Source organism: Vigna unguiculata, chromosome 11 (assembly GCF_004118075.2).
Source record: "Vigna unguiculata cultivar IT97K-499-35 chromosome 11, ASM411807v1, whole genome shotgun sequence".
Taxonomy (NCBI): Eukaryota; Viridiplantae; Streptophyta; class Magnoliopsida; order Fabales; family Fabaceae; genus Vigna; species Vigna unguiculata.
This window is the reverse complement of record NC_040289.1, coordinates 10,625,244-10,638,850: the sequence shown is the minus strand read 5'-3', so window position 1 is coordinate 10,638,850 and position 13,607 is coordinate 10,625,244.

The following is a 13,607-nucleotide window of genomic DNA, read 5'->3' as shown; positions in this document are numbered from 1 at the left end:
GCAGAGGTGGTTCAGGCGCGATCTGGATTGCTTTTGCGTTGAAGATGGAGGTTGTGCAGTGATCTCTCGTGATTAGGGTTTCGAACGGTGGTGAGCTTCACTACGGTGAGTGTCTAAAAATTTAGAGACTTTATGGCCTCAGTTTCCAAGATAACCGAAGCATAAACGTGGATCTATGACTTCGGGTCACACCCGAGGCCAAAAGCCTTCACCTTATGGCCTCGCCCCAATATGCTTCGGTTCGGGAACCGATGCAAAACATAAAAAACAATTGCTGCCAAAAGCCCTTCCTGCATTGATGCATTTGATGAAGATTTAATGAAAAATAATTTTATGTGATCTTTGATTATGTAAACAATCCCAAGAAAGATGAAACTCCGAAGAAGAAGTCATACATATGTCTCATCAAGCGACAGACCTTCCTCCAACCAGGCACTCGCGCCAAGGGGCCAAATATGCACCATGTTCTAGCCAAATAAGCAAACTCTAGCCACACTCGAGCATTGTAACAGCACATGATTTCAAATAGTATAGATTGTAACCCTAATTGTAAACATATATATTATCATATATATATATATATATATATATATATATATATATATATATATATATATATATATATATATATATATATATATATATATATATTCAAAGTCTATTTATATTTATGCACATGGTCATGGTCATGTCCTATCGTAACAAAGAACAAAACAAATTAAATTTTCTTTATGAAGAGAGCTAAACTACTGACACTCATGTTAAAAATGCACCCATTTAAAAATCTATTTAATAATATAATAATATAGATTATAAATTTTGAATTAAAAAAAATAATATAATTATAATTAATAATATTATAATACACCCATTTGACATTTTTTTTCTCTGCCTCCACGATATAATAACTGTGAAAATAAGTTAAATATATGAGTCCTTAAAATTAAATTAAAAATTTTCATAAAATAATGTTTGATATAACTGTTGTAACATTCCATTTAAATAATAACATAATTAAATGAAATCTTACACCGGATAATATAAAGAGCCAAGTTGCGGAGTATAAGGTCACTCCTTACAGTTATCCAAGGTACTTAAAAGAAAATATTAAAGCTCACTACAATGCCTACAACCCATAAGGAGTAAGAGATAGCCAGTATTCAAAATAAAGCCTTAGGGACAATACAATACACGGGCCTTAGCCCTAAAGAAAAGCCCAAATAAAACGTGAAGTCCAGCCCAAGTATACTATGCAGCGGAATCATCTCTCCCCTGTTGACCACGAGTACATCTCGCATCTGCTCCCATCAATAAATTGATGATCATCGCAAAGGTAGAAGAACAACATACAAGGCAGTTAAACAAGCAAAGGGTAAGCTAGAGCCAAAAAGATTTCATCATGCAATCAAATATACTTTCATAGTCCAATATACACATATCATATAAGCATATTATGACCTTCAAATCAATACACTAAGACTCGACTCGACTCATCCGGATACATATAACCTGGTCGGATTCAGCAGATGCTTGCACTTGTGGTGGATACCTCTGCTCACCCCCGAGCTATGTGTTACAAGTGTTACAATGAATCAATTCCCTCACCACAGGAGTCAGTCCACTCTAAGTGAGACTAACTGACTCCTTAGAGTGTCAGGATGCAATCCTTACCTTGAATCCTTACCAAGTTATATAGATGGGGCACCACCATGGACACCCACTAATAGGGGCTATGGAATTACGTCCCGACCACTGAAGCACGACCAGGAAGTCTCACCTAGAGACTCGTGGATTTACGTACTGACAACATACCAATCACATTCCAAACAAACAACTAATATTGATCATGCATTTAACACCTCACACCATCCTTTGTAACCCATCCTCATTCATATTCCATGTTGATTTTATACCATCCCATTCTTCCCAATTTGGGGATATAGCACTTCACCTCATACCAATACCATGCCATCAATGTAACATTTTTGTTCATACCGAATTCATGACCACATATATAACCAATCGTTTCATTGAACTCGCATGCCAAGATTTATCCCAGTTCATCATTCACAATCCATGAATCACATCACTCATGCAAATTCATTCATCTCATACTTTATAAATGCATACCAAAACATACATATATCACAAAATAGTATTCATCCCAAATAAATGAGTGCCAACGTTTAATTACTTGCAATTCCATACAATCAAGCACAACCATAATTCTTACACCAAAATTCCCAAGAGAATTTATTATCATGAAACCAAAATTATTGCAGTAATGCGTAACACATTTCTCAAGTTACAGACATCTAATCAATGATCCAACCGGTCAAACCATAAAATAGCATGTTATGAACCACATGTCAAAATTTGAGCTCAATCTAACGGTTAATGATTCGGGAAAGTCAATTTTACTAAAACTGCGCATATCAGAAAAACACACAGTCGCCCAACGACCTAGGGCACTCGCCCAGCGACTGTGCTACGCATCAAAATACAAGAAATAACGTCAAATATCACAGTTTCATGAATATTTGAACCGCTAAATCAAAAATATACCAAAAACCCCCAAATCTTTTCTCATATTTCACAAAACATTAATATTGGACTTCGACTCTTAAGCCTGCGAAACCAGTAACTCCAAGGACAAATCTATGAACTGAAATAGTGGCACGACAAAGGAGATTGGACTCACACAGTTATTCCCGACATAAACCACGAAAACAACTTAGAAAGGCTAGGTTCGAGAACTAACTTACGTGAACGGGAGACGGAGGTTGAGCTCACTTGAACTTGGGTAGATCTCCAAACCCTAGCAGAGGTTCTGTGGAGAGAAAATGGGTGAGTTAGGGCACTGATTTTTCAGAATGACTTGCAATTGAGGGACCTTGGCTGCTTTAGGGGCCTTGGCACCCTATGGGCCAGCCCGTTAGGCCCAACAGTGTGGCAGCCTTTAACATTAGGGCACTCAATAAAAGTGGGTCTTACAACTGTCAAACATACTTCTAATTGATAAATTTATTGTTAAGATATTTTTACAAATCTTATTTAAAAGTAAACTTTTTTTATGTTAGATATTACTTTGATAATATGTGATATAAGAGAATTAAAGGGAATAAAAGTTTCACTCATCAAATTTTATATCATTTCATCTATAACAAAGACTATATTTAAATTTTGATGAAAATAATTAAGTTTCACTGAGCATATTAACACTAAAAGATAAAATTGAGTATTCTTAGTCATGTTTGGTTAAACAACTTAAAATTAGAACCACATTCACTCGTAGCTAAGGCATTTAGTATTCCTTAGAACAACAATTACTCTTGGCGAAAGCACTTGATTAAAAGAGAAGTGATTAAAAGTTCTATGGTTGCAAACTAAAAGAAATTTGAACATACTAGGATAAATAATTTAGAACAATAAGCACTTTTAGCTAAAAGACATGACTACAAGCAAAGTGATTGAAAGATCACATGCTTGCTAACTAAAACAGAATTAATGTCTACAAAATTTAGGTTCACTCTTTTAGGTTGTTAAGGAACACATAAATGTTCTATCAATTAGATTAGAAGAAAGTTTTTTTATCTTTGTTAGTTATTAGTTCATTTATTTTAGCATAAGTTCTTTCCTTTTAAAGGTTGCTTCTATTTATATAGATCTTGCAAATCTTTACTAGTTGTTATGAATCTTGAGACGTTCTTCATCATTAAGTTGCATTTGATAACATAAAAAATGAGGATTGTAATAAATGTTCTTCATATAACATTTAATAATAACTTGCTAAAGAAACATTATGATACTCAATATGACTTATCAAGCATAGGTCAATTGACCTCTAACTCTTCTTAAAATGAAGTCAGGATTGTTGACATGAAAAGCCAAGGTGGTTTGCTTCTTGAAGATTTGATGAAGATTGAATGAAGCTCTTTTGAACTATCTTGAAGCCATTACCATTGGAATGAAGCCTACATTGATGAAGGAAAGGAGATTTGATGATATCCATGGTGATCAAGGCTGGAACGTTTGCTCTTCATGTAGTTACATCATTAAGAAAGTGTACTTGTAGTTTGTAATTCATGTTGTAGGCATTAAAGCATTAATTAGATGTAGTTTGGTCTTTGTTGTGTTTTTAATCTGTTGAATGGTTTTTCAACAGGTTAAAATGTCTCTTTTAATCTATTTGAATGGCTTTTTAATAGGTTAAAAGGTTGGCTGCAGTAGTCTTAAACTGCAACAAATTCAATCAGTTGATTTAGTTTTTAATCGACTGATTTCACTTAAGTCAAGTGAAATCAACCGATTGATTTGAAAATCAACCTGTTGAATTTCGTAATAGTTTGAGTATAAAAGCTGTGATTTTCGAAAGAGAGGTCTGTTGATCATTTTAGAGCACGATTTGGTTCTGGAAACTTGTGGAAACTCTCTCCTTCGTGATCATAGGTGTTGCAGTTGTTGAAGATTGATCTTGGATCAATTCTTGGAGCTTTTGGCTTGGTTTGAAGCTTGGAGAAAGTGGTTTGTGGTACGCTAGGTTGTGCTACCACTTAGGTTTGATCTTTCTCAAGCTTTGTGGGTGTGCTTGGTGGTTTTCCAGGTTTGCAAGAGGGTTTTTGTTGTGCTAGTGTGATTCTTGTGTGATTCAAGAGTCTTTTGTGGTGTTTTTGCATATTTTGGAAGTGTAAGGGTGGATACTTTGTAAACATTTTGAAATAGTGCAAAGTCAAGCTAAGGTTGTCTTGACAAACTGGATGTAGCTCAGGTTTGAGTGAACCAGTATAAAAATTCGTGGTGTCCTCTCTTCTCTAACCTTTCTCTCTTACATTTTCATTTTAAAGTTTCAAGAACTTGTGCTTTAATCATCTTTTTCATGTTCTTGCATGTTTTCATAGCATCTGAAGCATTGAGCATGTTTGTATAATCATTTGGAACTGGTCTTGATCATTCTTGAGCATTGTTTCTGGTTTAAAATTCAAATTCGCATTTCTGCATTTTTCCTAGTATTTTAGTCGACTGTTTTTCAATTTCAATCGATTGATTATACCAGAACAGAATCTGTTTAGTAAAATCAATCTGTTAACTCTGTTTTTTATTGATTGAAAGTGTATAATTCAGTACTATTTGCACCCTAACTTGGTGATCTATTTGATTCAATTAAAGGTGGTTTTTAGCTTGCAAAGATAGCCTAAATTTTTAACTAGCCAATTCAACCTCCCCCCCCTTCTTGGCTTTTCAACCATTTCAAAACTAACAAGGATCACACAAGACAGATAGTCTATAAATAGGTGATGGATAGTCCTTTATGTAAAAAATAGGAAACAACATAAGAATGAAGGTTTGAATTGTGTTTTAAAATTTTCACAACTTTTCGTTTATATCATTTATGCAAACAATATCAAACAATAAGGAGATGGATGTAAATAATGTATAATTTTTTTTTATGTTTAGTTTTACGTTTTTCCTCCTTATTTAGTTAGTAAACAATTTGAACATGCAATCGAGTTTAAAGGAAAGAAACGATACTCAGTAATTTAATATCGGTTCGTCTAATCACATAAACTATATGCAATTATTGTCGAAACAATCAAGTTCTATTAGGTAGACTCATGTAGTGAAGTTCACACAAGTTTTTTTTTTTTCAAAGTATTTATGGCTCAAACAAGTATTCTTTCAACAAGTACCTTAAAACTTAACACAAGTACTCTTTTAATCCTAACCACCCCTGACTGACCCCATTCAAGTATTTTTTGCAAGTCAATTTTAGCTTAACTAAGTATTTTTTTTTTTAACAAACCACTCCTTACTTATAGGTTTAACTTATCAACAAATCATGATTTCAACTTACTATAGAGGGTAGTGTCTTTCAACATGTACAATGGTTAGACTCTTTCAACTAGTTTGCTAATATTAACACAAACAATGTTTTTACAAAGCTTTATGAAAAAAAATCAACAGAGTTTGGGCACTTGCAAATGATAACTCTGGTTCTTATCTTCTTCTTTGAAAAGAGTCTTTATATAGGCTTAAGAACAAATGACCATTGTAAACCTTTTTCTACCTTTTGAGTAGCTTTGAACTCGCTTGGATGTCTTCTTCTTCTTTTTGCTATTGCCCATCAAGCTTTGACGTAGAGATACATTGAATATGTTCAATGCAACACTAATTTCTCTTTTCTTCTTTACACAACTTCTTTGATAGTTGGCAATACTTGTCTCCCTAGTTTGCTTAGCTCTTTGCTTCTATAACTAATAAAAGCACACATCATATGGGCAAATAGCTTGGCTAAAGTTGTCATGTTTGTGGACCAGAACCGTAAAATGCTTACTTGCACCAAACACTAAAAATCTCATCTTAGTCAAAAAGAGCATGACATGTGGCACTCTCACTTTTAGGAAAACTCTCCACTCATGGAGTGCCATTTGGAAAGCCACTACCTTTGTAAGAGAACTCTCTGCTAAGAGCTTGTCATGTGGACACCATGTCACATGTGGGATGCCCTCTACCAAGCTACGATTACAAAGTTTTCCCTACAACTTAAGAAAGACAGTTCAAAAACCTACACTACTTGGCCCTTAATACAAGGCCTAAATTGAAACCTACAGTTTTCAAAATTAAATTGCACCTAACTCTTCTTGAAAGTGCTTGGCCATGGCTAGGGAGTATGCCATCGAGGCCTAATGAAGCCCAAATCTCTTGTAAGTTCTTGATCCAAGCTCTTGATAGATGACCTGCTTGGACGTATGTCATCACTTTTAAGCTACGCCTAACACATTTTTATCATTTTACACCATCCCATTTTAGATTCACACCCTCATTTTCCATGGATCAACAACCCAATGTGTTTTAATGTTTACACACTGAATCCTTTATCTTTGAACCCCACTCATAATCCTCTCCATTCTCAACTTGTCACTTGACTTTAAGTGATTGGAGAGTTTCTTATTTTATTTTATTAAAAGGGGCAAAACAATTTTGGTAGAAGGTATCCACACATGGGAGAAGATGGGGGATGTGACTTTAAATTTTTGGGTGTTTTTTAGGGAAAGAAGAAAGGTTGGGTTTAGCAGCTACTTTGTGCATCCCTCCATTAATTTTCACACCTCCATGTTTTTTATATTGATTGGGCTACACCCTATTCCATTTGTTGTTCTTCAACCCCAAGATGTACACACCTCTTATTATTGCTCACTCCACCATGCTTTTTCTATCCCCACACCTTATGTATGTTTTTTTTTTTTACTTTTGAGATTCTTACTTATTGCACTCCCATGGTTTATTAGCTACTGATCGCACTACTAATACTCTATTTTCTCCATCCCACATGTCTACCTATGCCGATTTTTACCCATTTTTTTCTTTCCTAATTACACCTTATATTTTTCAAACACATTTTTTTATATTTTTAATTTTTGGAGCTTTATTTTACTTTTGTTTGCTTTAAGATTTTTATACCCACCTTACTTACTTTTTAGCACCTCACATTTTCACACATGCACCATTTTTTTAAATAATAAAAATATTAAAAATTATAAAAAAAACATTAAAAAACATTAAAAAGTTAAAAATGAAAAAATAGTTTTTTTAACTTTTTGGTCTATGTTTGGACGCTCATGTCGCATGACAACCATTTTAAAATACCAAAAGAATATTTTTTTTCAAAAATTAAAACAATCAAATCAATATACTAACAATGTTCTTTTTAAGAAGCTTGATTTTTTTTTGTTGTAAATGAAAATACATAAGAACGAGACTAGTTATTATCAAGTTTACTTAAAAAAAATTCCAAATAATTTTGCAAATAACTTTTTCAACTAGAACTACGTAAATCCCGATTTTCTAATTGTAAATAGAAATACATAGGAGCAAATATTAATCATTGCCGAACCCTTTTTCCAAAAAAAAAATGTTTTTTTCTTTTTGTACAATTTTCTTTCTTAGTTTTTGGGAAAAATAAATATTTAGAAAAACAATATCCTTTTCACATATTTCATTAACATTTCCCCTACACATAACTGACTCCCGAGTCCAAAATCTGCTTTCGTAGACGATATCTTACTTTACTGATTTCCAAAGTTTTTCAGAATAAATTATGATAGAGACTTCAAACTTTCTATTTTTAAAAATATTTTTTTTTGTTCAATGTCCCATTAAGATTTAGTTGTGACATTAAGTGTCGCTTGAAATTTAAGAAAGATGATGGTTTTAAGTGAGTGTTGGGTTTTTTGGGGTGATTTCAACTTGTTGTTTTTAAAGTTGTGATTATTAAAAAACTTTTTATATTTTATGAGTTGCATAAATATTTGGGTGATGGTTAAAAATGGGGGTTTTGTAAAGACATATATATTTTGGAAATTTTCTAAGTGTTTGTGAGTTGTTCCACCATGGTTGGAGATGCTATAAGGCTTTATGTGAGTCCAAGTTGGGGAGACGGTAAGACCCTATGTGAGTCTGAGTTTTTCCACCATAGTCGGGGAGGTTGTAGGATTATGTGTGAGTCTAAGTTGTTGCATTAGCTGGGGAGGTTGTAGGACTTTGTGCGAGTCTATGTTTGTTTATAGTTAGGGAGCCTTCTCACAAGAGTGATGATTATGTATGAGACTATGTGCAGTATTTGATTTATTTACTTGTTTTATTGTTTTGTTTTCATCATCTAAAATTATCAAGTTTTGTTAAAGATTATTGAGTTTGGAACGAGTTTGATAATTGTATTTTCATATGTTTTGGATTTTGAACAATTTGAGTTTTATTTCCAAACTATGGTTTATGCTTTGTTATATTAGCTTAACCTATTGTTTGTTTGAGTTTGTATTTTTTTTTCTGTGATGATCGTGTATTTTTATAAGGGAACAAAGAATAGCTAAAGTGGTGATGTACAACAGTGAAGGATGATAGTTGGATAGCACCAATAGATATGTGGGCAATCTTAGATATATTTTTTTTCATTGTTATTTTACAATTTTTTTCAAGTTAATAAAAGTACTGATATGTAAGACATGAATTTTATGAGATCCTATAAATTATAATAATTAGAAAAATATTGTTAAATATTTTAAGAAAAACATAAAATGGTTTGTGTGTTATAATTTAAAATATTTATTAGTTTGTTAATTATTTAAATTAGAAGATTTATTATATTTAAAATATTTTATAATAAATAAGATTTGGTGATTAATTATTCAATTAAAAGGATATCCTGAGATAATGTTAAATATTATGAGATATTTTTATATATTTTTGTTAGATAATAATAAGTGAATAAAGTATTGTATTTCCCTTAGAAATATTAGGCTTTTATATATATATATATATATATATATATATATATATATATATATATATATATATATATATATATATATATATATATATATATAGGAGCACAAGGTTTATGGGGAGAGTTTTAACAGAAATGATGGCAAGTCAAGGAAGCAGGGAGAAAATTTGAAAGGTTGAGGTTTGAATGGGCTAAATAAAGAAGTGAAGAGTAAGAGGCAGTGAGAATTTACATTTTTGTTTTCTTATTTTCTTTCTTGCCTTCTTGTTTGTATATGATACAATATTTTCTGAGTCTAAGTTGTGGAGTAAATGTTATTTAATATGATTGTGATGACATGTTAATATGTTCATGTGTTGATATGTAAATGTATGCTTGTGTGTGGTGACTTGGCGAAAGGTGGCAAAGGGTAACTCTTGTGTAGTTGTACCAGGGGTGTACTTCATCGGAGCTCTCAAGGAGAGTAATGGAAAATGACACATGTATATTTCGTCGAGGCTCCCGAGGAGAGTAATGGGAAGTAACACAAGTATACTTCGTCAAGGCTTTCAAGGAGAGTGATGGGAAGTGGCACCTGCGAGCTTCGACCATGTGGAGAAGGGGAATTGGAGCAATTATTGGTAAGCTGCGTGTGAGATATACAAACGGGTTCATGATGTTGAGTTCACTAGTGGTTATTGATAAATGTTTAGTATTAGTTAAATTGCACATCATTTAGGCACTTATCTTGCATTAATTCAATGTGAAAAACATTAAAATAGCTCTAATTGTATATAAATACACAATGAGGAGAGTAAAATTTATAAAAAGTAGAATTTAATATATTTGTGCTGTTTTTTACAGGTGAAATGAAGAAAATTGAGAAGTTGGGGCTACGCCCCAAAAGTTGCAACTCTGCCAGAAAGATGAATTAAGAAAATTCAATTTATAAGCCTGGGGCTGAGCAGCGATATTGGCGCTAACCCCCATTTTAGGAAACCTTCACTGCAAGGAAACCAAAAGCTTTATAATGGAAGCTAAGCACCTAGAGAAAACCTCCATGGAAGGGAAACCTTCATTGTTGATCATCAAGGTGACTGCCAAGCTTGGAAGCAAACCCACTCATGAAGTAGACCTCCATGGTTGATCTCCACAGATGGAAGTTAGAGCAGCACTTAGTTTTTTATAAATACAAAGCACGTCTCTATGATTCATATGTTGATTTTTGAAATCATTTTAGGGAGAGAAACTCCCTAGTTAGCTTTAATTCTTATTGTACATCTTTGTAAAGCTATGGAATGAGGAAGGTTACTCCATGTTCTTTTGTATACATCATCATGAGCAACTAACTTCTTCTCTAATTTGGATTGAATGTAACTTCTAAACTCTCTATACTCCACTTGATTATATATTTATTATGTTCTTATTTTATGTGATGGTTACTTGATTTGTGTTCATTGCTTTGGTGACATCGCCAATCATCACACATCATCAGTACTAGATGTAGAGACATATGGTCTAGTGTTTAGATCTAATCAAGTCTCCTAATGCTTGGCATATACCATACATAGATATGCGACTTTAGTTGGTTTAAAGAGTCTTATTCTTAATGCAAAGATTCTTCCACCTGGATGGGGAAATACTTCGTCTGACACCTTTAGGTTCTAACTCTCAAACATGAGGTTAGATCAACAAGTAAGCATACTTCCAGGAACAGTAAAATAAAGAACATAATTTATAGATAATTAAGGACAATTCAATTCAGTGAAAGAAGCCAAGTTCAATCCCAACCTCTTTAATTAACATCATTTCTCTCAATTTTAATTTCAATATTTTTTTTCAAGAATACCAAACTAAATTGTTGTTATTGTTTTATTGCCAAACTTGAGTTAGATTATAGATTATGGATTTAGTTACCAAATCCCTATGGATATGACCTTGTTGTATTACAACTCACACAGTGCACTTGCTGGATAAGTTAGACCCTCAACTAGGCCAACAACAATTGTATTATTTATGGTGATGACATGTTTTGTATGGTTGTGTGAAACAATCGGTGTAATTTTATGGTGTTGTGAGACACGTGGCTATGTAAGGTTTGAGTGGCTTGTTATATTATGAGCGATATGTATTCTCATTAGATGTTTGTATGTTAGCTCACCCTTCAACTGTGGTGGTTATGGTTTCCACTTGCGATAATCATATTTTATACAGGGGAAGATGATCATATAGGCTTTGAGGAAGATGAACAACACTAGAGAGTGGTTAATATCAAGAGATATTTGGGACATTTTTTAGTCTATGGGTTTTCCATTTTAATAAAGTCTATGTTTGTAAAACATTTTTTTTTTTAGATTTCAAATAAGAGAGGAATAAAGTTTTATTTTAATTATGTAATTTGTGTTAATTATAGATTTTAGGAAGGGAAATATTGGAATGTTATAAATTTCCTTTTCATTTGATTATAATAAAGTGGTGAGAATATTACTTTAAAATTAATTATTTGAAATAGGATTATTCGTGTAGTTATATAACTTAGGAAAGTGAAACATTGGGGTGTTTTATATTAGAGCCTGGTTGAGTCCTAGATGATTTTTGGTGAGTGAGTTTATTGTTTTTCTATTATGCATCATCGGTTACAATCTGAATGTGTTGCTATGTTTCTATTATGTATTGATTGTTTGTGTTCTAGCTGTTGAGCTTTTGTCATGTGATCTTAAAATGCCTCACAGATCACATGATTTTTTTCAACATACTAGTGAAGAGTTTGTGGAGTTTTTATGAGTTGTAGGTAAATTTTATTTTGTTAGGGAATTCTTTTTAGAATTGGTAAAGTTAGAAGAATCATATGGAAATTTCATTTTCGAGGATGATTTTTTTATTTGTTGGGGGAATGTAAGATCCTAAGAAATTATAACAATTAGGAGATATCTTAGGTGGTTTACTAATTATTTAACTTAAAAAGTTCTAAGAGATGGGACTTTGTGAGTGGTTATAAGGGGTTAAGGGCTTAGAAAATTATAAAAAATGAGGTTATTAAATATTTTGTCAGTGGTTAAAATACTAATTATTCAATTAAGAAGATATTAAATAAATTTCCTAAGAGATAGAGTGGTTATAAGGGGTTAAGGGCTTAGAAAATTATAAAAACTAGTAAAATAAATAAATGAGGTTCTAACTGAGTCGGTTATAGCACCTATTTAGCGAGTCTAAGGTATTCAGTTTAATTCCTAACCAAAGCAACTATTATTTTGTAAAACTCTCACAAATTTGTTGGGTGAGTGAAACTCTCGTTGGGAAAATGAGTTGCAGAGTGTGACTATTTTAAACTGAAAAATGCAATTTTCTAAAAATAAATGAGCTAAGGTAAAGGTGTGGATGGTAGAGTGTGCACCCATGAACACCATTTTGTGAAAAAAAAAATAGTTTTGATTTAATTGTGTTGATTTTATTGGGTCATGATGTTTAAAGAGTTTTATGTGAACTATGTTGACATTTTGATGACTAATTTGATGTGTGGGGGTTTAACTAAGAATTGCTTGAAAATTGAGAAAGATGATGTTCTCATGTGAGTGGTGGGTTCTTTGGGGATGATTTCAACTTGTTTCTAAATTTATCATTATAAAAGAAAACTTTTGATATTTTATGAGTTGCATGAGTATGTGGGTACATGAGTTAATAAGACGGGTTTTGTAGAGAGATATATATTTTTGAAATTTTGTATGTGTTTGTGAGTTATTCCACCATAGCTAAGGAGGTTGTAGGACTTAGTGTGAGTTTGAGTTGTTCCACCATAGTTAGGGAGGTCGTAGGACTTTGTGTATGTTTGAGTTGTTCCACCATAGTTGGAGAGGTTGTAGGACTCTATGTGAGTTTGAGTTGTTCCACCACAATAGGGGAGGTTGTAGGACTCTATGTGACTCTAATTTGTTCCACCATAGCTAAGGAGGTTGTAGGACTTAGTGTGAGTTTGAGTTGTTCCACCATAGTCGGGGAGGTCGTAGGACTTTGTGTGAGTTTAAGTTGTTCCACCATAGTCGGGGAGATTGTAGGACTCTGCATGAGTTTAAGTTATTCCACCATAGTCAGGGGGTTGTAGGACTCTATATGAGTCTAAGTTGTTCCACCATAGCCAGGGAGGTTGTAGGACTCTATGAGTGTCTGAGTTGTTCCACCAGAGCCAAGGAGGTTGTAGGACTTTGTGTGAGTTTGAGTTATCCATTATCCATGGTAGTTATACGACTTTATGTAAGTTTGAGTTGTTCCGTTAGTGTGGGAGGTTGAAGGACTCTTTGTGAGTTTAAGTTTGTTCATGGTCGAGGGAGGCTATTTGAAATAGTGATGATTA